The sequence below is a fragment of the Ceratotherium simum genome, chromosome 23, assembly GCF_057802395.1.
Source record: "Ceratotherium simum simum isolate JZ-2026a chromosome 23, ASM5780239v1, whole genome shotgun sequence".
Lineage (NCBI taxonomy): Eukaryota > Metazoa > Chordata > Mammalia > Perissodactyla > Rhinocerotidae > Ceratotherium > Ceratotherium simum.
Window position 1 is genome coordinate 44,488,127 of NC_141922.1, and position 25,894 is coordinate 44,514,020.

Below are 25,894 nucleotides of genomic sequence, written 5' to 3' on the forward strand. Positions count from 1 at the left end.
TCTTGAGGTGTCTGTCCATCTTGGCACACATGGTATGCCCTTTGATCCTACTGTCTCCTGGTCTCTGGGGTGCCTATCATTACATCACGGGGTCCTGCTAGATACTCACAAGTGGCAAATCCACCAAGATCTTGTTGAAGTTTTGGATGCCTCTTTTATTATGAGAATGATGATGGCTTGAATTATAACTCATTTCTTGTTCTTTGCCCAAAGTTTATTAGCAGAACTGGAACCTATCCTGGTGTTGTGATCACTAGACATACCAGCTAGAGGGTTACATGACATTTTCTTAGACACCGAAAGGGACTCACATTATATTAAACACAGAAGCAGGCTAACTCATTGAACAAGGCATTTCCGTGTAATGGAACCCACTTTGTGTAGTCATTATTATTATTAATAAAAATATTGATAAATTTCAATGCATGCAATCTCATCATTTTATACAGTATCCACATATTTATTAGGCTTTAATTTGCATGATGTGGTATGCTTTCCATGTGTGTCCTTTTATTCAACATAGGCAAAGTAGATACCATTGCCTTGTTTGGGGAGACAATATGGGGAATTGGAGAACCCAACAGGCCTGGGGTTGGAGTCCACCTCAACTACTCTAATCAACTCAGAAGTGACTGTGAGCAACTTACTCTCATCTCTGAAATGAGGGTTGTATCACTTGGGTTCCAGTCAGGAGGCAGCAACCATAAATGGAGAGAATTTAATATTAAGGGTTGTTAACCTGGTATTGGAGAAATGAAAAGGTTTAAAACAAACACCTGGCTGTCATGGAGGTGATGACACAGGAAGCAGCTACCACCCCTTGGCTGGGGAAACAAAAGGAAGAAGTTGGAATTATGAAAACTTAGAAGACTGGAGAAGGGGCCCTGCAGAACTTGGATATCTCTGAGGAAGGTGTGCTGGCTGGTGGGGCTGGTGCCACTGAAGGGCAGCATCATGGGGCTGATTCCACAAGTGTCAGAAAACTGCACACTTGAATCACTATTGCTACTGGAAGGAAAACCAGCACTGCAAGCTAGAATGAGCTGCTGCTGAAGGCTGAGAAGTGTTGCTGAGGTGATGCCGACAAGAACAAGGAAATAAAACAGAAAGCACCAAACCCCTTCTTCCTCCTGCAGCCTTGCAGTCTCTCTCTGGTGGCCCCTATTGGCAGAGCCTAACAGGGAGTGGCTGGCAAAGCAGAAATGCGGTCTGCGGAGTCCCAGCTGCGTCATCACAGAGCAGAGCAGATAAGGGTGGTTTGAAAGAATCACTTAATAACCAACACAGGGGTGATATCACCTACCCCATAGATTGGTTATCATTTTAACCATTATGATTATTATCGAAATTTATGTAAAGAATCTAGTATGATGACTGGCTCATAGTAAGGGCTAAAACTCATCTGTTCTTTTCAATTCTCACTGGTTTACAAAATCTTGTACCAGCCTAGTTATTGAAGATGGCCGATTATACTTTGATACACTGATTCTTCCATTTTGACCCCAATCCCACCTTAGTAACATTCGTCTGTACAGATTAGTAGTGTTGGCTCTGGAATCCATTGGCTATTAGTCATGAATTTTGGGCAAATTAATTGAGTTCCCGAAGCCTCAGTTTACATTTCATGAGGTAACACGTGCAGTGCTTAACTCAAAGCTCAGCAAATAAGTGTTTAAAACTATTAGCTGCCATTGTTGCTATCCTCCTCCTCATCCCTGTCATTGTTTAATGAGTATGGAGAAATAGCAGCAAAATAGTCTCAACTTAAGATAGAACATTTGAGAAGCTGGCTTTCTCCAAAATCACCAATGATTACCTTGGGTCTCTGAAACTTAATCTTTATTGTGAAAAGTAAACACAGTTCATTTTCCTCTTTAGCCTTCTCCCTCATTTTTGGTTCTTCAAAAGACTCCCATTTTTATAATCTTTTATCTGATATTCTGAAAGAAGTCAATATAGCCTGTTCTGTTTTGCATTAGGGTATATCGAGGCCTGAAGTGTCTTTGAGACTTTCCCTGAGTCATGCATGTGTTTGTAAAAAGGCCTGGAAGGGATTCAAAAATCCATCATGCCACTATCAGGGACTCTTTTAATTCTGAAGCGTTCTTGGCTCCTACTTGCTCAGGGATATGGAGATTGTCACTGGAAATTCGGAATGAGTGTTCTGCATGGTAATGTGGTGCATCACTGATGGGTCCTGAGGAAAGCTGAGGGCATCCTGGACTTTATGCATTATGCATGAGAGGGTGTAAGAAATAAAGGATCAGTCATCTTCCCCCTCAGATAGCATTGATCATTTGCTGCACATTATTTGGCTGGGCTCTGTGCAGATTTATTTTCTCCAATGAGAACGAGAAGCAGATTGCCTGTTTTCTTAATGAGCAATGACATCAATCTAGCCAAATCTATCTAATGCATTGGATGACTTCCTTTCTCTCTCTCTCTCCCTGCCCCACACCCCCCCGTCACAGTTAAAAGAAATAGGGACAGCTTCTGAAGAGGGTGCCAGCTCCTATGGGAGTGGTGACAGAGTAGGGAAATTGGGTCTAATTCAGGGTGATGAAAAGTCTCTCTCTTTCTCTTTTTTTGTTTTTAATTTAAGGCAGTACTTCCACTCACTCTTTTTCCAGATGGCATATTCTGAGGGGCTGATCTGCAGAAAAGGCCAAGTGAAAAGTCACCCAATAACACGAAAGGAGGAAGAAGGCATGTAGAATGCACAAATAGTGACGCTAGGACTCTGAGCAGGCTGGAATGGCACAATCACTGGGAAAAATAGCAAATACCAACCAGAGAATGTTATTACAAGTACTCTTTCACCAACACAACTGACTTGTAATAACACTGGAATCAACATGTGGCATCCAATGAGAAATCGGAGCTGAACGTTGTCTTCTGTTGATACAGTGTTCTCCTCCTTGTAGTAGCCAACAGGTGGTAAAAGGATGTTGGAGGTGATGATGTGACCCAAGACTTGAGAGGAGAGTGGGATGTCTTGCTGGGGCACACTCACTCCTTCAATCAGACAAGTGTCCACTGAGGGATGCAGGGGCCTTGGGACATTGATTAGCCAAGGTTGGGCAACTTGGGAACTGGTGGAGCAGACTACCAACGGCAGGTCAGGGCTGGCGTGGAGTCCTGGCAGAATTGACCCCACTGCAGGCTCAGTTTGCAGGGAAGCACCATGCTTAAGGTAGAGCAGAGATGGCAGGCCCTGAGCCAGGCAGTCGAGGAAGAAACATTTTTGAAACTGTTGGAAGCTAATTAATCATGAATCATGATAGCACATGGAATCAGTGATGTCAACTGTGAAACATAAGTCTTCGTTCTTTTTTTTCCTGTAGAAATGTAAATCTGGGAGAATTTTCACCAAGCTAAAAATTAAGAACAAAGAAGACCTAGGGAGAGGAATTTCCTGGGGTGCCACGCCTCTACTGCATCAGGCGAGCTTTCCACTCTGAACACGACTGAGGCAGGTTATCGGAAGCAAGGCTCACTCAGGAACAGGGCTGGGGACAAAAGGCAGGTACAAAAGCAGTCTTTCAATGGAAGGGGAAGGAGAGCCTGGGAGGGTGTTGGAGGCTCAGCTGTAAGAATAGCTCACTCTATGCCGGACGCTGTGCTAAGACTGTAGGATTTTCCCATAAAATCAGATGTTATTAGCATCTTTTCATTCTGTTTCCTTCCTTCTTTCCTTCCTTCCTTCCTTTCTTCTTTCTTTCCTTCCTTCCTCCCTCCCTCCCTCCCTCCCTCCCTCCCTCCCTTCCTTCCTTCCTTCCTTCCTTCCTTCCTTCCTTCCTTTAGCAAATGAGGAAACTGTAACACAGAGAAGTAAACTAACTTTCCCAGGTTAGTGGCAGGTAGAGAGCTGATCTATAATCTGCTCGAGTCCAGAGCCTGGTCTCTTAACCACTGTGCCACACAGCATCTGAGTGAGCTGATCTGGGATGTCACATCTGAGTCAGCCCTGCTCAGAGGTTGCCTGAGTCAAACCATCACCTTGCTTGTTCTAGACAGTCCTTTTACTGATTCACCTTGAGATCAGCTTCCTGTGTGGGGAGTTCAACCACAGCTGTTGATGGCAGTAACTCGTAGTCAGCTCTCAAACTGTCCTTTTATTTTGCACCCAAATGTAGATCTTACTTAAAGTCTTCTTTTTACATCTAGCTTGTCAAGATCTCTTTAAATCCTTATGAACAGCAGAGTCTTCCTTTTTTAATCCAACACAATATGAAACGAAAACCACAACTCTCCTAAAAGCCCTCTTGTTTCCGAAAGATTTGACACATGCGGCACAGATCTATTCCTCGGCGTCTGTCTGTGCCCTGTTTATTTTCTGCTTTGCCGATTCGTGGAGCATAACTGTACCCAAATGTGCCTTTAGGCGGCAAATTCTTCTGGGCAAGGACTCTGCTCTTTGTTTTGGCACATGCTACCCGTTACAGAGCTCAGTAGACACCTGGGGCTCCAGGTAAATAGTAAAAATCCGGGGGTATTTCTCACTTGGAGAGCTGCACAGGCTCTTTCAGGTGGTGTGTTAGCTTTCTTTAAAGAATATCCGAGTGACTGATTTCACCTTGACATTGGAAGTGCCCGTCTCCCTGCACCTGTTCCACCTGCTGCCTGGTTGGTATCTGCTTCTGTACTGTTCACTGTTTCTGCGCTGCCCTGAGGAGCCGTTCTTGAGAAGCAGTACTTTGGCTTGCTGTTATGGATGTTCGGATTCTGACCCCAGCCAGGCAGTATTCTTCCTCTCTTCTCTCTCCACTGCAAAACCCCTCCCCTTCCCCCCGTTGGTGCTGAAGTGTGAATCCCAGATGATTTCCAGTGGACAGAGGCCAGAACAAGAGGAGGTAAAGAGGTGGGAGGGGACAGTTATTTGATTTTTGGCAGAAAACAAGTAACTAAACCCTGACTTTTACAGATTTTAGTAAAAGGGTCTGTGATGTTGGTTTCTTTCTCTGTCTTTCTCATGAGGGGGTGGAGTGGGGGGAATTGCAGCTTTCTTTTGTTAGCTTTAAATTAAACTAAAAAGAATAGTTTAAATATAGTTAACGTACATATTATCATCTTCAAAATATAGAAAGAAAGAAATCCTGGTTGGCTCCAATGGATTTGGAAGCAAAGTTGCCTGCTTTCACTGCAGCCAGATTAGATTACTGTACTTCTCTCAAGTGGCACTTTTGCCAACAATTAAAGTGGATCTTATGGAGGGGCCAGGACTCAGTTAAGAGGAAGATGTCTTGCACCTGTAAATCAACTATATTTGTTCTCAGATTTAGAATAAAAAATCAACTTTTAATTCCCCCCTTGGGTTGCTATTGCATAAGAAGGGGTTGCTTTTTAACAGACTGACACTTCAAACTGTTGAATTACCTGGCTCAATCTCATGCCTTCTGGCTCTTCTTGGCAACCAAACTCTGTCATTAGATAGTGCTTATATTCTCTAGCAAACGGTCCTTTTGAACATTCCTTTTTAGTGTGCTCACATCTCATTCACTTACCTCCAAAGTAGCCAGGGCAAAAATTGTGTGTCTAGGAAACTACTATATTATTCTGTAGTGTGTGATATATACATGTAATTGGTATAACTCTATGGTCATACATTTTTGTTCCAAAGAGTAACTTTATTTCTAGGCAGGCTTTAATTTCTGCCTCTGAGTCTTTAGCTTGTTTTAAAGTTAGACCTGTCCGATGCAGTAAGTTCTTGGCAAAAATCTATAAAATGGACATAGTACAGTTTATAGTTTGATTAGTTCAGTGTTCAACCGTATCAAGACTGTTTTCTTCATGCAAAGTTTCTTCCTCTCCCTTTCTCCTGATGTAACTTCTAAACGACGCTGAAGTGAGGGGAACTTACTCTCATGATGTTGAAGGCAGAAAAGTCACGTGCGTCTTCTGTCCTGCTAACGTTCCTGTAGTCTTTTAGCCTGCTCTGGATGACATCTGGGGAGTCCCACAGAAGTGGCTGTCCCTCTTCTCACCCTACAGGTGGCTATAGTCTCCTCCTTCTCCCTTTGGGGATTCTTCCCCAGGTAGGCTCTTAGAGTTGCTCATGGGCTTGTCTTCACTTTGAAATACTTGCAGGTCTCCATGTCCAGCTTGTGGCTGATGACGGCGGTGGCCACCTCTCATGTCTATGTGTGCATCCCACCACGCTCCTGTTTCCTTCAATTCTCACGGTTGCAAAGACTGCCACTCTCCAACTGTACCTGGAAAATGTACTAGCAGCCTTGTTTTTTTTTCTTTCATACATTCCAATCACAGGAGAATGCCCTGGTATCCCTCAAGCCCCTAGTTTGGCCAGAGGTGGAAAAGAGTAAAAAATTCCCCACTGCTCGTTCTTTTCATCTTTCAGTCTTAGTTGGATTCCTCTCTCTCTCCTCTTCTCATATGCTCAAAGCCTATTGGAATGGCAACAGGGAGTCGGCAGTGGTGTTGGGGGTTGGTGGGGGGGAGGTAGTTAGGGTAGAGACCAGCTCCTCTGCTTTGAAAATATGTACCAGTATCCTCTTTTGTACACCTGTAACACCGTACACCTGAGGTCTTTTATCTCAAAGTCAAGACCTGGGCATTTCTTTTCACTGCTCCCTATACATAATATATCAACTATTTTTGTTTTCATATTTAGAATAAAAAAATCAACTTTTCAGGCAGGCCCTATGGCCTAGTGGTTAAGTTTGGCACACTCCACTTTGGCAGGCTGGGTTTTGTTCCAGGGTGTGGGCCTACATAGCTTGTCAGTGGCCATGCTGCAGTGGCAACCCACATACAAGATGGAGGAAGATTGTCAAAGGATGTTAGCTCAGGGCCACTCTTCCTCAACTAAAAAGAGGAAGATTGGCAACGGATGTTAGCTCAGGGTGAATATTCCTCAGCAAAAAAAAAAAAAAAAAAAAAAAAATCAACTTTTCATCCCCTCCCTTGGGTTGATGTTGGGTTGATGATGGGCTCAACTGTTTCCCCATGGCAAATGGTAACTCAGTGTCTCCTGGTCTGAATGCTGACGTTGCAGGGGGTATGAATACTATAGCTGCGTGATGTCTCAGGTTATTAGTGTGCCACAAATACTTTATATTTCTTCCTGCTATATATATGTGTGAGCATGTGTATGTTTGTGTGTTTATTTTAGCAGTGAACATAACTGAAGTATTCATACAAAGAACAAAAGTCTCAAGTAAAAAAAATTTTTGTAATATTAATGATACAAACATACAAATATTTAGGAATATTAACCATGATGTCATCTCAAGAACCATATATAAGAAAGGATCAACATAACATTTTTGTTCTTAGGAGAAAGTATTCATGGCTGTATCAAAACAGAAATATAATGATTAAATGTATATAAATATTTGACTATATTTCTTTGTTTTAGAGAATCTGGAAGCAAAACAACAATCTTTCTCTAATACTAGAGCCAATGATGCTGAAGCTGGATGGGCGTGCACAGGGGTGCTAGAATGGGGGTCTGGCGGTCAGGACCAGATGATCAGCTGGGAGGGTTTCATACTTACTGTACATGGTTTATCTAATTTGTGGATTATCCACGGCAAATGCGAAGTTCCAAGATGGTTTTCTATACTGTGCAGCATAGATTGGGCCTCTTTTTAATCTCATCAGTTGGTGCATGGTGAAGGAATAATATTTACTTCCTCTGTAGTGACTCTTCACCCAGGCCCCTCCACAACCATTCTCTAGATGGCAGCCAAAGGGATCTTTTCAGGAAGCAAAACTGATCCAGTCATCCTTCCACTGAAAACTCTGCAGTGTCTTCCCATTGTTCTCAAAAGAAATAAAACATTTATTTTCACGGGTATCAAGGCCTCATGTGGTCTGGCCTCTACTAGCTCACTCACACCCACTCACTGTAGTGCTCTTTTCTCTGCCCCCTGGTTTTTTCTTGCTCTTTCCTATTTGCTGGGCTCCCCCCCACCGACAGGGCCTTTGCTCTGGTATGGTGTTTGCTCTGCCAGAAGTACCTCTCTTCTTTTTCAGACTTGTCCCAGTGCCAATCTTACACTTGTGTGATTGTTGCTTGATGTCTGTGTCTCTCACTGCATTGTGAGCTCTGCATGCCAGTTCTGCTGACGATTCGATTGTATTACCAGGGCCCAGGGCAGTGCCTGACATGTAGCTGGGACTCAGTGAATGAATGAATCTGGGAAAAGGTGTCATTTAATTTGGATGTTGATGGATGAACAACTGTTTGAAGCTGGGTATCTGAGGGGTACTATAGACATTAAACCAATTTGCTGTTTTTCTTGTTTAACTTGAGGGGTGACTCAGGGCTCTCAAGGATTTGTGAGCTTGTTTTGTCGGAGAAAGATAATGCCTTCGGGGAGGTTGCGATCACCGGATGGCCAATCACAGGCTGGTTGGTCCTCAGCAGCTGTTGAAGATCAGAAGTCAGATTGCTCAGAGGCTTATCAGGAGTGACCTCTTGGTTTCCCTGAAGCCTCTCCTGCCAAGTCCCTTAGCTTATAAACACCCCCTGCTTTCCCTTCTAGAGGAGGTGGATTTGAGCGAACCCAGTCTCCCACCTACGCATTTTGGCCAATTCGAATAAAGCTTTCTCATCTCCAAGCACCGATGTCTCCGTGTTTGGCTTGCTGGGCGTCGGGCACACGAACTTGAGATTAAAAGGTTCGGTATCAAGCTCATCATGGGGTTGGGGAGAAGGGCATTCTAGAAAGAAAGCAACAGCATGAACAGTCTAGATAGAGGACTGGGATAAATTGGTACGTCATTGAGGCTCAAGTGTAGAGTGCTGGGGAGAGGGAGTGGTTGCAGACGAGGCTGGACATATATTCTGGGACAGATTGTGGAAGGCCTGGTATGTTTTGTTGGAAAACTGGGACTTGATCCCAAGCAATGGAACCACTGAAGGTTTTGGAGAAAGGAACCGGCATAATGAGATAGAAACTCAACCTTTGTGACAATGTGGGAAAGGAATGGGCAGCTAGGAGCCCACTGAAGAGGCTTTTGCTCAAGATGATGGGACTGGGTCTGAGGAAGTAGCTGTGGGAATGCAGAGGAGGAAACGAGGGAATGCGCTGGCCTTGGCCGTGACCTGGACCCCAAGGTGAGGGAGCATAAGGAGCCGCAGTTAAACGTCATGTAAACCAGGACAGCAACTCCACTCTGAGGACATCTTGTGCATGAGACTTTGGATAATCTGCAGCGTCTCTTCTTGTACTTAGTACCGGAATGGGAAACAGAGTCAACTCTGTAAGAGTGAGGGAGACAGGGAGGGATTGAGAATGGGTAAAATGGAGAATGGTTTGTGGAAAGGGAAAGATGTGAATACCAACATACCACTCAACAGATGGGCTAAATGGCCCATTGGAGGTGGGCTAAATGGCTTCATTTGCTGCCCAAGGTCCAATGGTAACTATTGTCAATTCAGAACATTCCAGCACAGAGGTCTTTGACCCCGGTGTCTATATTTGTCTCCTTTAGTATCTGGCTCTCCTTTTGGCTAGTAGTGGGAAGTTGCTCTGACTCTGCTGGAGGCAAGGAGACACTCTGTTTGGTGCCCGCAATGATGCTCCCTGAGTATTCTGTTTAGTTTGATAATGTGAAATGGAGGCATATTAATCTTGTGCTTTCTTTGGGAAGAACTTTAGGTGGTTTAGTTGTTCATTTGGATGTCGAATTATGATTAAAATCCAGAGGGGACAAAGTAGAAGGAGAAATATATGACAGCACAGTATTGATCCAGCAGTTAATCTAATCTAGAGCGTTTGGACTGAGGAGGAGGCTCTGGGCAGTTAGGACAGGAACTAGCACGAGGGCTGTGCAGGCACAAAACATGCTTGAAGAAATGTGCCATCCCAAAGAGACGGATCATAGACTACAGCTGGATAGGGAATCGATGTCTTTCAACTCACATAGATTTGAGCTATGATGGCCCCTTATTCATTTCTTTGGTCATAACCTTGTAAATTTTGACTGTCAAAGTTGTACTGTTATTGTAAACTGGAAAGTGTCAGGAATATGGTGTGGGACTCCGTTCAGTGGACCCATAGTAAGAAAAAATAAATTAAAAATATTTTTTTTGTCTTGACTCTATACCAAAAGATACGATAATAAATTTATATTTATATGTTTTAAGTTAAAACAAATGTTTAAAGTATACATATGTTTCATTTTGTTTTTATAAGTCCTTGCTTTAATAGTGTTTTGACCAACTAACCAACAACTGGTCCCAGTTGTACTGGATTTCATTTAGAGCCATATCACATGAAAAAAATGTACATTTAACCTTTAAAATTAAACTTAATGTAGGAGACGTGTGGGAGCCCAATCGACTGAGGCAATAGCAGACTCTTCTTTCCTTATTAAGTTCATTTTAGAGCTATGCTCCTTGGGCGGAATCATTTAAATTATGGTTGCATAATTTAAATTATTTTTTCCCTTCTGCTCATGCTTACTCTTATTCTCCCTCTTTTGCTGAGATCACAGAGTTAAATTCACATAAATTAAGTGCACATTTACACTTTATTGTTATCTCCTTTTCACAGATGAAGAAATGAAGCTTAGAGCCGTTGAGAAACTTGTCAGCTTCTCAAAGCTTTAACAACCAGGGAGAGCGTTTTGAAAGCAAGCCCTGGGGAAAGTTTAGGCTTGTGCTGAAGGCTGGGAGAGCTGTTTCCCTCCATGGTTCTTATCAATTATCACCCAACTATTTGCTCAAAGTCAAAACATAGTAGTCATTCTTGATCCCCCCACCCTCTTTCTCACCCTCCATGCAACAAATATTTAAAATCTATCCATTTCCTTAGTTTAGGCACCATCATCTCTCACATGGATATTAAGAATATGATAATAGCAAATAGATGTGTGTGAGTATGTGTGTTTGCGTGTGTATGTGTGTGTATAAAGCACTTACTGTATACCAAGCATTATACCCAGCACCTTATTTATATTAACCTACCTATATTTAATTCTCACAAGTACTCCTTGAGGTAAGTGCTATTATTTTTCTCATTTTAAAAACTAGAAAACTAAGGCACACTTAGAGAGATCAATGGCAAAGATAACAAACAGCATCCTACTTGATTTTCCTAACTTAGTTTTATTTTCTCCAATTCACTTTTCACAACATAGCTAGAGTGATAGTTCTATAATAAAAATCCCTCTATCTTGCTCAAGGAGTTAAAATCTTTTTCTTTCTTCCTGGCATCTTGTTGCCATTTTGGGCACATATTCTGTACCCTTTTCCATGGAGTCTTACCTATGTAAGAACAGTAACTGATGGAAAATTACTGGTGGAAGTTGGCTACCATGGCTGGTTTGGGAGAGATCTCTTTGGACCAGCACCTTCTTGGTGCCTTTGGCAGACTGTATGTTCCAAAGATGGCTGCAACAATATCTCCCCTTCCACATGGTCTTACAATGTGACACTCTGAGAAGTGTTTCCCTGTCTTGATCTGGGTGGGCACATAACTGTGGTCACTATGACATGACGACTTCCAAGGCTAGATCATAAAAGGTGACGTAGCTTCTGCATAGATCACTGGGATGATTGCTCTGGATCTCTAAGCTGCTGTGTAAGCAGTCAAAATGCTGCATGACCACTGTGCTGTGGGGAAGCCCAAACCAGCCTCGGTGGAGAGACCTCCTGGAAAAGCCTTGAGACTACTCTGGACAGAGATGCCTGGCTGACCACCAGCTGCTTCAGCACCAGCCATCGTCTGACTGTAACTGCGTGAGAGACTTCAAGCCAGAAACAGCTAGCTAAGGTCTTCCCAAATAATGACCTAGAGATAATAAAATGGTTGCTGTTGTTTTAAGCCACTAAGGTTTGGAATGATTTGTTATGCAGCAACATATAACTGGAACTATGTCCTTCAATTTATACCACTTGAGAGTGCAGCTGTATGCATGAGGAGGGCCCCTCAGAGTTTTGATGCCTAGTTTGTGCTGGGAAAAGGGGTTCCTACCTTGCCAGATGACTGTGTTTGGTGCTTGTGTTGCCCCTGCTGAACTACAATCTTGACTTTGTGACTCCAAAAGGGGAGTGGCTGAGACAGTTTTGTGCACTTGAATTGTGCTTCTTACTGAACTTTCAGCATCTTGGAGTGTCACAGGCGATGAAACCCACATTTTGCCAGTTGAGGACCCTGGTGGCTGTCTCCTGCCTCTGTTAGGTGGCTTGGCAGGGGGCTAGTAGCTCATCAGAAGGAGGCAAGGTCACTAGATATACTCGCCCTGACCCCCAGCCTAGAATCTCCCTTGTCGAGTAGTCCATGGATGTTCTCTGCTCCCCTCTCAGCTTCTTGATAAAAATTTACAGCAGCATTGGGGTGCAGATCCCTCTTCTGGAGCACTTTCCACGGTGCATGCACTGTGCTGGGCCGGCCACACTGTCTGTGTGAGCTTGGGGAATTATAGACACTCCATTGCTGCACTGCTTGTGTTATTCTCAATCCATCTCATGGTAGGCTTATGCTGTGTGTCACTTGTGGTGTCTTACACTGTTGTCTGTGCCCCTGACAACAACAAGTAGCATCAATGGCCAACATATTCTATGGATTTAGTCAGCCCAAGCTGGATTAATAGTGACAGAACGTGTGTGTGGGGGTGTCCCCTTCATAGTTAGCTAGGAGAATTCTTCAGCAAAAATATCTCACCAAGTATCAGGATGCCTGTCTGTGCCTGATATTTCACCATTACAGATTTATCTGATCAAGATTTTTTGAGAGTCTATTATATGCAAGACTGTGATGGTTACTAGGGATATAAAGTTGAATAAATGTAGTCTCTGTTTTCAAGAATCCTAGAGTTTAGAGAGGGAGACAGACTAGGGAGCTGGCAACTGCACTTGAGGATTCTAAGTACCAGGGTGGGACTCTGCACAAGCATCCTGGGAAGGAAACAGATCTCAGGGGAGTCAGGGGAAGTCAGGGACATGTGAGGAGGCAGTAATGTCAGGGCTGAGATCTGAAGATTAAGATGGAGCTGACCAGGTGAAGGTAAGGTGAGAGAAAGCCTGCCCCATTTCAGGAATTGAAAAACCACTTTCTGCTTCTGGAGACTGGGGGGATGGAAGAGATCGGAGGAGAGCAGCAGGATGGGCCAGGAGAAGTTGGAGAGTACAAGGAGGGCGTTAAAATCATGCAGGAGAGTTGGACTCTATTTTGAGGGCAATAAGGAGCTGCTCAGTGTTTTTAGGCAGAGGAGGGACAAGACACAATTTGTCTTTTAGGAACATCACCTTGGCTGTAGTGTAGAGTGGACTGGAAGGGGCTATGTTAGTCATCCAGGTGAGAGATGCTGATGACCTCAATGAGGATAGTGGCATTAAGGATGGACAAAAGTGGACACATTTTAAGGTGGTTTTCAATGTGACATCAGAATATTTTTCCACCCTCATCCTCCATAATTCCCAGTCACCCAACCCCAAACACTATGTTCCATCCTGCTAGTCCCTAAATATATCAGTTCTTCAGTGGTGTCAGGCATCTCAGCCTCTTCTTCCCCTCCACACTTTTCCCTAATGTCTTTATCTTCCACATTTGGCAAACTACTACTCATCCTTCAAGACTTCTCTCGATTTTCCCTGACTTCCTCAGGAAATGTTATTTCCTCCTTGATACTTCAATAGATCTTTACCCTGTCTCTCATTATATGCCCTGTATGCTTCTGTTTTCCTCTTCAGATCTACTTGCTCATCCTCTCCACCCTACTGGTTGCCTGGGCAGTCAGCCTGAATGGATATCAGTGGACTCTCTTGACCTTTGGCTTCTGATGGGGTTTGGCCATTGTCAGGAGAAGAGAGGGAAGAAGGAGAATAAATTTGGGCTACTTATTCCCCTAGTTTCCTTTCTGTGAAACCTCTGGGCTGATTGCTTCCCACAACAAAGGTTACACCTAGTGATGCACTGGTAAATGGTTAACTACCAGGTTGGGGGTTGGGGAAGCCCTGATTTGTAGTGTTTGCCCCTTTCTGTGGTGTAAATACTCCTACCATGGCCAGTTTCAAGCTACCAATGTGATGTCACTCAATGTGGAGTTGGGAAGAGACGGACACAGTCTGTTCTCTTGAGCTGTCATGAGCCAGAACCAGCACCCCACTGTTCCATTCTTTCTTTCCAGGTAATTGTGTTGGTTCTTCCTCTAGCTTTTCAGGCCTGGGAGGGGGGCTATGCCATGCTGTTTTTAGCCCTGGGACACTGCCCTATCTCTTGCGGTTTTCCTCACTCTATCCATACCTTTGAAAATAGTCCCTTTATTAGACCCTCCTCAAATTATTCAATATGAGCTACCATCTGTTTCCTGATGAGATCTTAATTGACGCAGCAAGTTATACTGTGTGGAAGTCATTTAGAAATCTTTACAATTTCATTTGTAAAGAAATCTTTACAAATACCTAGAGTGCAGGGATTATGATTTATTAATTTTTATATCTTCAACACCTAGCCAGTGGAAGCAGTGAGAAAGGAAAGAAGAAGGAACTAATTTTCATTGAATATCTGTTATGGACCAGATATTGTATCAGATATTTTAGAAATATTCTCTGTTTAGTCCTAACAAATCAAATCAATCCCAGGCACTATTCTAAGCATTTACAGGTAAGGAAATTGAGGCTCAGTGTGGTTAAGTAACTTTTCCAAGGTTATGCAGTTAGGAGGTAGCTGAATTGGGATTTGAACCTGGCTGTCTGGCTCTAAAACCTACTCTTTATGCACTATTGCCTCAATTTATTTTTAGTGAATGAGTGGATGTTTTAGTCAAAGAGAAGATAGAGTGAGTGCCATCAAAGATGTCTGATAAAAGGGATCTTCAAGTGAGAGGGAGATAGACATGGCTTCCTTCTGTTCCTACGAGTGAAGTTTTTAGCAATCGGTCAGCTTCTGAAATGTAAACTGTCCGTGTATAAGCATTCTCATTGAATAGGGTATTTTAGATAACATCAGGTAAATCATGTATTAGCAATAAATCTGGCAGATATTTTTATTAGTAGCTTAACAAATTCATATCTTACAATAGTACCAGGCAGCTTCTAATCTCCTTGAGGTTTAAAATTAGCTTATAACTCTGAAATGAGGAAAACTATGTCTACATGGTTGCAATAAATGATGGGGGAAACCACAAACACGGTCAGTTCAAGAGAAATTTTGTAAAAGAAAATACTTAGATCATCCTAACATCTCAAATTTTGTGCTCTAATCTTTTCATCTAGAAGACTAGTGACTCTAGTCCAGACCTGGAAGAATCTGTGGGAGGTCTGTTCTGAGGAAACATCTGTGATGCATTTCTGCTCTCTTAAAAGGGCTTAAAGAAACTAGGATTTTGTTTTAATAATGAGAAGCATTTGCTGGAAAAATTGATGCTTGTTTTGGCAAATTCAGTCTGTCAAGATGCCATGAAAGGGAACACAAGAGTTCTAAGGGAGCCGTTAGAAACTCGAGAAACTTGAGTCTAGTTCAGGCTTTGTCACTTGCCTGGTTTTATATTGTAGCTAAGCCACTTAAATGTGGTATGCCTCAGTCTCCTTATAGGTGAAAGGGGTAGTTAGATTAGATGTAGACTAATTCATCTTCCTAGCTTAACAAGTTGATGAAATGCTTAAGAATTTTCCTTTCTTTTTAGTAAAGCCATTACATTTTTTTTTCTACATTTATTAGCCACTATGTCTTCTAATTTCAATTTTATTCTTATTTTCCTTTATAGTAATAATTTTATTATTTAGTTAGTAATTCTTTCTCTCTTTCATTATCTATCTATCATCTATTTACCATCTATCTATATATCTACAACTACTAAGGAGAAAAGCTGCCCAATGTCCAATGTGAGGGGACCAAAACAAAACAATCCCTACACTGTACCTCTGTCTAGCTTTCTATTTCTAAACATATGTTTTGTATGTATGTGTGTGTGTGCTCATATATACACATACACATATGTGTATATAAACATATATGTGTATATTTATATACATATATAAATAAAAATTAAAAAAATATATGTACAGTTGTGTTTTGGTAAATGTTTACCAATCACTTCTCCAGGGGAAAAAAAGCTCTGATTTATAGCATTTGCCAATTTCTGCAGTGTAGCTGCTCCCACCATGGCCAGTATCAAATTACCCATGGTAAGGTGCTGAATGTGGAGCTGAGAAAAGATTCACAAAATCAGCTCTTGCAAGTTGGAAAAAGCTGGCGCCAGCACACCTCTGAAAGTAAGCAGCCTGTGGAGGGCTAACTGCTCTCTTTCATGCTAGAACACCTATTTTAACATATATTATGAGAACTGAATACTGAACCTAAAACTAAGCAATACATAGCATGGATTTTTCTATTTGATTGATGTTCACTATGATTTTTACCTTGAATTATTTTTAATAGCTCTCTCTCACCCCCATACCAAATGCATGCATACACAAGCATATATATGCACATACACCCAAATTCTGTTAAATGTTTTTGATGATGGCTATGCCTTATGTAATCATGTATAAGTAGACAATACTAAAATATGGTACAAATTTTCCTCTTCACAAGTCATCTATCCTTTCAAATTTAAAGTTAGGAGAGCTTCCTTAAAAATCTGTATTTCTGAAGGGTTCTAAACTTTTAAGCCCTTCCTCATGAATGACTCTGTATTTGTACCCGAGATTTTCATTGATTAGTCGTTTATCAAAGGAGTTAGGGCTGGAAAAATCCCCAAACTATTAGATCATCAAGTCTGGGAATGATATAAATTTGATACACTCAGAAATCCAAAAAGCTGCACACGGTCGTTTAGTATTTAGTCAGTCACAGAAAGGCTGCAATGCGGTAACCACTGACTGAATGATGAGCATCAAACACAGAATGTAATTAACACACACAGAAGCTTACTGCCAACAACAGTTTGAAACGATTTTAGTCCTCTATTTCCTGCCAACATTGATATATAAAGAACCCTTCATAGCAAGATTGAGACAATTTGTTTTTGCATAGGGAATTCTGCTTGTACTCCCAGAGCCTCCAGAATAGTGGCTTTTGCAGGGTAGGAACTTAATGGGTATTTGTTGGATTCAACCGGATCTACATTTTTCAAAAATTAGTCCTCAGACGCCACAATTCTTGTTAGTAAATTCTCATTGAGTTTCATGAACCAGTGGTAACATGTTCTCCGTACCCTTATGTAGTAAGCGAGCTTTTGCTAGGCTAGTGAACATTTCTTCAGGGAGAAAAGACAATAATGAATTCCTATCTTGCTCAGTGCAAGGAAAACTTTTACAAAAATTGTTTTTGGGAGTTTGAAGTGTGTGCTGATCAAATGTGCAGGAAGGAATACCACCTCTAAGTTAGCCGTTTCAGGTGCCACTTTCAGCTCTAAATTATCCATTAACAATTGACCTGCTACAACTGGAACCATGTTTGCCTTGATACCTCGCTGAGTCCTGGGCAATCAGCTTGAATTTTGAGCTGAGAGCCAGTTGCCACTGGACTTGGAAAAGGGTATGTGGCTGAGTGAGCTGCAGGTAGATGTGTGTGTGTGTATGTCAAACATTAAAAAATGTGTATCCTTTATCCACACTGATAGAGATAATTGTCAGAACAGAACTGCTGTCTGTAGCCCTTGATTGTCTTGAGGCTACAATTCAAAGTCACAAGCTGCCGCTGTGTATCTCTCTGACCTCACTCAACTCTTGCCACTCCCTTCCTTCTCTGCACAGGCCAGTCGTGCTGAACTATTTGTAGCTCCGCAAAGCAGTCAGGCTCCCTGACGCCTCTGCGCCACGCCGAGCGCTCTTGCTGCTTGGCGTCTGCCTCTTCTCACCCCGACACTCTCCCCCGACCCTGGCTCAGCTTGGTTTACTCCTCTAACTCATTCTTCTCAACCCAGTTCAGCTGTCTCCTCCTCAGAACGTCACCCTAGTCTGCAGTGAGTGCCTGTCTTGCGGGGTCCGTTGCATGCATTAACACATTTATCAATACATTTATCTACCACATTGTCTTGTAGTTGTTTGTCTGTCTGTTTCCTGTATAGACTGTGTGTTCTTGAGGAAGAGATTGAGTCCTATCTTTCTATTTCCAGGACCTAGCACAGCACTTGGCAAATAGTAGGTACTCTATAAATGTTGAATATTTCAAAATACAAATAACTAAGATTAATAACATATAATTTATCAGTTGAGTATTCATCTATTCAATCTTGAACTGCTTTTATTAATCAGGATTTTTTGTTGTAACAAAAACATAACTCAAAGTCACTTAAGGAGAAATAGGAATTTACCAGTTCAAATACCTGAGGGTCTCAGGAGAGGTGCTAACTATGGGCATACTGGATCCAGGTCTCAGATGATGTCATTAGAAATCTCTCTCTCCAAGTCTATTTCTTTTTTCCTCTGGGATGTTTTATCCAGCAAGCTCTCTTTGTGTGATTGGAAAAGATGGTCCTTGTAGCTCTAGGCTTACATAGTCCAATACAGATCACAATTTCAGAAGGACATGAGTGTCTTCCTCAATCCGCCCAAAATGACCATGCTTGGCTGTAGTTGGGTTCCACACTCACCCTTGGACCAGTCACTGTGCCCAGGGCAATAGGACATTCTGGTTGGTCAGTTTAGGTCACATGCAAGCACCTGTGGAAGGTAGGGCTCCTTAGTTGAAAACTTCCTGGGGAGCGGTTCTTGGGGGTAGCTTGCCAAAGGAAATGATATAGAAAGTCAAAAATATAACTGGTATCTATACACTCTTGTTGATTTTGCAGTTTGATCAACCAATATGTATTTTTAAAGGTCTGCCGTGTGTCTAGGCCAATTTAACTACTTCATTCATCTTTTCTAGGCCCACTGAGATGCACCAAGACTGGAATGAAAGAAACATCTGGAGGATGCTCAATTTTCAGGTACTTAGATGCTGGACTTAAGTGTATAATTCTATACCTGTACCTTGCTCCTTACTGCTTCCCTTTATTTATTGCTTTAGAAAAAAAACATTTTTATTTTAGAATAGTTTCTGTTTGTAGACAAGTTGCACAGATAGAATAAAGAGTTCTCATGTACCCCGTCACCCAGTTTTCCCTCTTGTGAACATCTTACATTACTATGGCACATTTATCACAACTAACACACCCATTGGTGCATTATTATTATTAACCAATCTTCACAGTTTATTTGGATTTCACAAATTTTTCCCTAATGTGTTCTTTCTGTTCTAGGATCCCATTCAAGGTACCACATTATATTTAGTTCATCATGTCGTTTTGGCCTCCTGTCTGATAGTTTCTCAGGCTTTGCCTGCTTTTGATGACTTTGACAGTTTTGAGGAGTGCTAGTCAGGTATTTTGTAAAATGTCCCTCAATTTGGGGTTGTCTGATATTTTTCTCATGGTTAGACTGGGGTAATGAGCTTTTGGGACGAAGACTTCAGAGGTAGAGTGCCATTCTCATCACATAATATCAAAGGTGCGTACCATGAACAGGACTTATCACTGTTGGTATTCACCTTGATCACCTGGCTGAGGTGGTGTTTGCCAGGTTTCTCTACTGTAAGGTTATTTTTTTCTCCCTCTTCTTATACTCTCCTCTTTGGAGCAAGTCGCTAAGCTCAGCTCACACAAGAGGTGGGGAGGCCAGCTCCATCTCCACGAGGGCAGAGTAGCTACATAAATTACTTGGAATTCTCCAGTGTGGGAGATTTGTCTCTTCTATTTATTTATTTATTCAATCACTTTTTAATGTCGATATGGAGCCATGGATGCTAATTTCATACTTCAGGCTGTAACTAGTACTGCATTATTTATGTTGCTCCTGAAAATGTCTCGGCGTCAGCAGTCGGGACCTCTTTCAGCGTCTCCTCTGTCCCCTTGCCATGCTCCTGTCCTTTTGTTTTTTGAGCACTTCTTTACTTGCTGGCTTTAAAAGACACTCCATTGTCACCTCGTGTTTTCTGCCCTAGTCTTAGAATCAGCCACTTCTCCAAGGAGCCCTGGTTCCTTCTACTGGAGAGTGGTATTAGGAACCAAGGACTGAGAGCTGGTTGTGGTTATTGTTGACACGGGGTATCATTATTTCTCTGTCCTCTCAGCAGACAGAGCTAGGAAACGTGTGGATGTATACCAACTTATTTCACTGCTTCCTTTTAATTTCCTTTGTTACTGACCTTTCGCTCTCTCACCCATGCACGCCTTCCTCTTGTCCTCCAGTTTGATGCATAATTTTTCTTCTGACTTCCAAATTTGGCTCATTTCTTGGTTATGCTTTTATTGCATTTTCTCCTTGATTCAGCGATTATGAAGTAAGAAGTAATGTGTTCAGCTTGATCTGGCTCTTGAAATAGCTACTCCTCTGCTCTGTCCTTGCGTATTACTGTTCTGTCCAGGACTCATTGGTGACACCCAGATGCTATAGGATATATAGACAAGGTTTTCTTTCTGGACTGTCTTGAGAAGCTTATAATACAATGATATAACTCTGTCTGAAAAAATATGTATTCTGTCTGAATATCCATTTTAAATATGCAGTAAAGTGATAAAGTAAATATTTTGTGCCAGGAAGCTGGGTCATGTTGTAAAAGTTTCTAGAATTCTGCTTCCGCAAAGTTAGAACATTCTTTGGAAATTATGGTCTTATTGGGAAAGAGGACGAGTTATATGAAGAGACATATGAAGCAGACCATCTCAGAGTTAGAAGTGAATATAAGTGCTCTCTCCTCTTTACACTCACTCTCTCATCCTCCCCCCTCCACTCTCATTCTGCCTCTTACCCTCAGAGCAGAGACCAGGAGCTTCAAGTTTTGAAGTATTAACAAAATTGAGTCCTTTATAAATTCTCCTCAAGGGAGCCTTTTTAGATTCCATGATCAGGGAATGAAGACTGATCAGGATTCTAGGATTTAAGATGGGTCAGGTGTGAGGGATGGGGGTGGGAGGGAGGTGTATAGGAAATGGAGCAATGACAAGGGATGAGTCCAAAATGATCCAAGTTATCAGGCCTGGTGAGTGGCAATGAATGAAACTGACAGACACAAGAGTACAGCAGTCATTCAACACAGGTGGCAGTAGCCAGATGGCGTGGGTTCAAATCCCTGCACGAGTTACTTTACCCCTTTTTACTTCTGTATCCTTATCTGTAAGGCGGGGAGGGTAATTGTTGTACCCACCTTACGTGAGAATTATATGAGTTAACGTGTATAAGTTCCACATAGTCAGTGCTATATAATTGTGTTGGCAATTGTTAAATTTATATATTGAACATTTTCTATGTGCAAGATGCTCTGCTAAACACTAGGAACTACAAAATATCTTCCAGGTAGGGTTCCTTCCACAGTCTTTATCAGCAAGTACTTCTAACTCCTCTCCACCCCAATGCTTTTTCATAATCCCATTTTTTTGCCATCACTTTAAGGAAATAATCTACACTTTCTCCATATACCTCTTTTGATAGACCAGCATTTTCTACTAGGTACCACAGCTGGCTGTTCATTAAACCAGGAAGTATACATAACTGTGAAAACTGTGACTTGGAGTGGAAACATCATCTAAGGCAATAGTGCTTGGATAATGAAGAACCCGGTTTACTTTGCCCAGGAGAGAGTGAAGTATTTATATGCCATTTTCCAATAGCAATATCGTCAGATATTCTGAGGGTCTTTAATTACCATTGTCGATTGCTGAAACTATTGAGAGCACACTGTACACATCAAAACAGCCATTTAGACTCTGATATGAACAGCCCAGCCATGCTGTAGCATTTTACAAAATTGAGCGGTTTTTTTTTTTTGTGAGGAAGATCAGCCCTGAGCTAACATCCATGCCAATTCTCCTCTTTTTGCTGAGGAAGACCGGCCCTGAGCTAACATCTATTGCCAATCCTCCTCCTTTTTTTCCCTTTTTCTCCCCAAAGCCCCAGTGGATAGTTGTATGTCATAGTTGCACATCCTTCTAGTTGCTGTCTGTGGGACGTCACCTCAGCATGGCCGGAGAAGCGGTGCGTCGGTGCGGGCCCAGGATCCGAACCTGGGCTGCCAGTAGCAGAACGTGCGCACTTAACCGCTAAGCCATGGGGCTGGCCCCTGAGCTATTTTAATTGAACATGATCTCAGAAAATAATAAAAAAATGTTGACAATTTAGTCAAAAAAGAGTGGTCACTCTCACTTCCTTGTATTTATAAACTGAGGTTGAAAGTCGAGGACTGTTGACAAGCCTAGAGTTCTAGTTGTGAGTCTGTGGGCCCATTACTTACTTTCTCTTTCTTTAATGGTAACAAATCAAAAGGTAAAATTGTCACGTTTCTACTTTTCAAGAATACTGTGAGGTTAAGTTAGAGAATCTTTTTGAAATTCTCTGAGACCTCAAGTGTCAATAGGTTTCAAAAGAAAGCTTTAATATTTGAGTTAGTAACTAAAAACGTGCTCATAGGTATGCTGAAAACTGTACACTTAGGACCTACATCTGGTAAAGAAAGAATCAGGAAAATAGTTTTAGCTTCAAGTAAAAATTGATACTTTTAAAAATTTCAAAAATTGAAATTTTGACTGGTCATAATCCCAAATTAGTAGCTAAAGAGCTGTTTGGCAATTGTTAAATTTATATATCTGTATATATATATATATATATAATATACCCTGAAATACAAGGAATGGTTGCATTTTAAAAGATTGTCATGTTATCAAGAAACTATAAAAAGAGAAACACCAACACAAAGTCTTCTCTTGGCTCTCTTGATCTCACACAAAAAAATCCAAAATATTTCCTTTTGTCAGGTTTAATTTTAGGGTACAATCTTTAAGAAATTTGACATATGCACTAGGAAATTTCACTGACTTTTCCCATCCCTGAACTCTCCTTGCTTCTTATAAAGACTTTCCATGGGGTTGGTTTTGAAATTAATCCAGGCATTTGAGGGCATTTGGGCCCCCTGCACTTGCATAATTAAGTGAGTATTATTAAGAAAAGGCTACACATTAGTAACTTGGAAGAACCAGAGTGGATGAACCACTTTTCGGAACCTGCATGACAATTTTGAAAATTAAACCCAGTTAATAGAAAAAAATGCTAAATCGATGGCCATAAAATTTAATGGGTTTATAGCAGCCTTAACACAGTAGGACTGAATTATCATGTTAATTTAATTTCCATTTCTAAATGAACCAGAAGGCACAATAAAGGTCAATTAACCAGCTACCTTCTCTGTCTTCTCTTTCTTTTACTGCTGGTTTTAAATCACATTCAGCCCCAAAGCACTCACACTGCTTCTGGAAACTCATTAGTTTTTCTTGAAATTAAAACAAAAAAGAAAAAAAAGGAAGAAACAAAACTAACAACTAACCATGTGCTGAGAACAACCACTGAGAATGTGCCACGATTATGGGGATATATGTAGTCAATGAAAAATCTTTACTCTTGTCACATTGAGGCTACAAACTTAGTCACACCAAGCCTAGGGAAACACATGAGCTGAAGGTCTCAATTATAGTGTTTACCAAGTGTTCCTCCACAGTGAAAAAGCTGTGTGTGCTACTCTTAACGTTTATGAGGTGAATACGGAAGGGAACTCCATCTGTGTAATGTGGGGCTGTTGTTGGTACAGTGAGAACACGCTTTGCACAGCCTGCATTGTTTTTGCATTGAAATGTGTCACTTTATATTAATAGACTTTTATTACTTTTTTTTTTTATTTAATAGAAAGAGAGAGAAAGAAGTCAGTTGTCCTCCCCCTCACCAGCAAGAAAATTCAGTCCTTGTTTTTGGTGTAGTTAATTTATTGTTGCCATGAATTGCCTGCAATTTGGTACAATGTGGATCAAAATCTTCAAATATTCTCGTATTCTAGTGATAGAAACAACATCAAGGGCACTAGGTCAGTGAAGAAAATATATTTTTATTTTGCAAAGTCTATAGTCACTAAAATTGGTTTCTAAATCCAATATTTGCCATAATTTGAACAGTGACTTGGAGATACTGCAAAATGATCATAATTTTGATATCAATAGGGACCTCTTCAAAATTAAGTAAGTAATGGTTGTAAAGTATCTAATACCAGGTACCAGGTAGCTTTCAATGAATGTCAGTCTTTCCCTTTCTCCTCTTCAGTCTAAAGTGGAAAAAATGAAATATTCATTATTTAAAGTTCAGTTGTTTGTAATTATTTCTTAAGGTTACAGAACTTTAAGAGAACAAAGACTTTTTATCAAGTTCTTATAACAAAGATATTGAATTTAAGTGTAACTTAGATCAGAAGTCTAAGGGTTTTACTATATGGCTAACATTTATCTTTTTTTCAAATAAAAACATTTAGATCACCTTTCGTTTAACAAGAATCTGCCCCTTTGCCTCCCTCTCTCACCTAAGATTACCTCTCTATCCATCATCTATCTTTCCATCTGTCTGTCTGTCTACTCATCTATCTTCTATATCTATCTATCTATCTATCTATCTATCTATCTATCTATCTATCTATCTATCTATCATCTATCTTTATCATCTATCATTTCTGGAAATCATAAATAGAATTTAATGATGTCATGACAATTTGTGGACTAAAGTGAAAAACACATTGCGTGCAGAAATATTAACGTAGGAGTATCTTTTCACAATGTACAGATTTGACAAATAAATACATACTCATAGATGTGATAGGTTTTGAGTGATAGGTTTTGAGAGGTGTCTTTTTTTCTGTGAAAACTTTTGTAGGCTAGTGACAGAATCCAACCTTTCTTTAAATTGCAACCTGTTTAATCCACTTTTAAAGTTCTTGCAATAAAGTAGAAAAAATTGAAATTTTATGACTGAAATTCTTTAAATATCAAATACATATAAACAATTTTGTTAATTGCATGCATATAATAAGCAGTGTTTTTATGAGATGGAAGGATTTATTGTCCTGTTTTACTCCTGGTTTTTCCTCAGATTGACATTTAGGGTGCACATATAAAGCATTCACTCCATCGCCTGTGCAAGGAAGCTCTTCAGTGAATGCTAGCTCCCCCTGCCGCCCCTCACCCCATCAGGGCTCTCTGTGAGCTCCAGAGTGCGGCCCTAGAAGCAAGTGTGAGCCAAGCGCCTGCTGTGGCCTCTTGCCACTTGCTGTTTTCTACGATTAATGAGGACACGCTATTATAGTGGATTCTCAAAAATTATTGCTGATTAACTGGACAATATCATATCATATGATGTAATGATCCTGCCCTCCTCCACCATTTTTTGAGGCTGAAAGGGCTGTCTTTAAACATTAGGCCACTAGGTCATGAATTATATCACTGAGCTGTTGATATGATTTAGTTATTGGAGTCACTGAAGTCACTAGACTGTGACCGACCATGCGCAGACAGGAAGCATGGAGAAGCAGTTTAGGTACGTGGGACGAGAAGAGAAGAAAGAAGAAAAATGGTAGCAAGAGGAAGAATGTAAGAAGAGAAGATAAGAATACAGTCATGTGCTGCATAGCGACATTTTCTGTCAACAAGGGACCGCTATACGACAGTGGCCCCATAAGGTTAGTACCATGTAGCCTAGGTGTATAGTAAGCTGTACCACCTATGTCTGTGTAAGCACACTCTGTGATGTTCACACAATGACACAATCGCCTAACAATGCAATTCTCAGGCCATATTCCCACCGTTAATCGACCCATGACGGTAGGAGAAAGCTATGGCAATGCATGCCCTTAATGACCCACATTCATGAAGCAGAATTACCCATTCCCACATTTGCACATCTGTGTCTGCACACACACACAGCACACACACATACCCTGCTTATTGACTCCTGCCAGCATTATTGCTGGTATTACTTGCTATGTCATGGTCAGGTTCCAAGGATTATTGAGTTTGGAACTTTCTGTCTTGATGGTTTTAAGGAATTTTCTTCCAGGTGAGAGACTGACTGCTGTCTTTCCTCACCATTACCCAATATTTCATAAGCCCATGTCTCCCAGGAGCAGTCTTATCA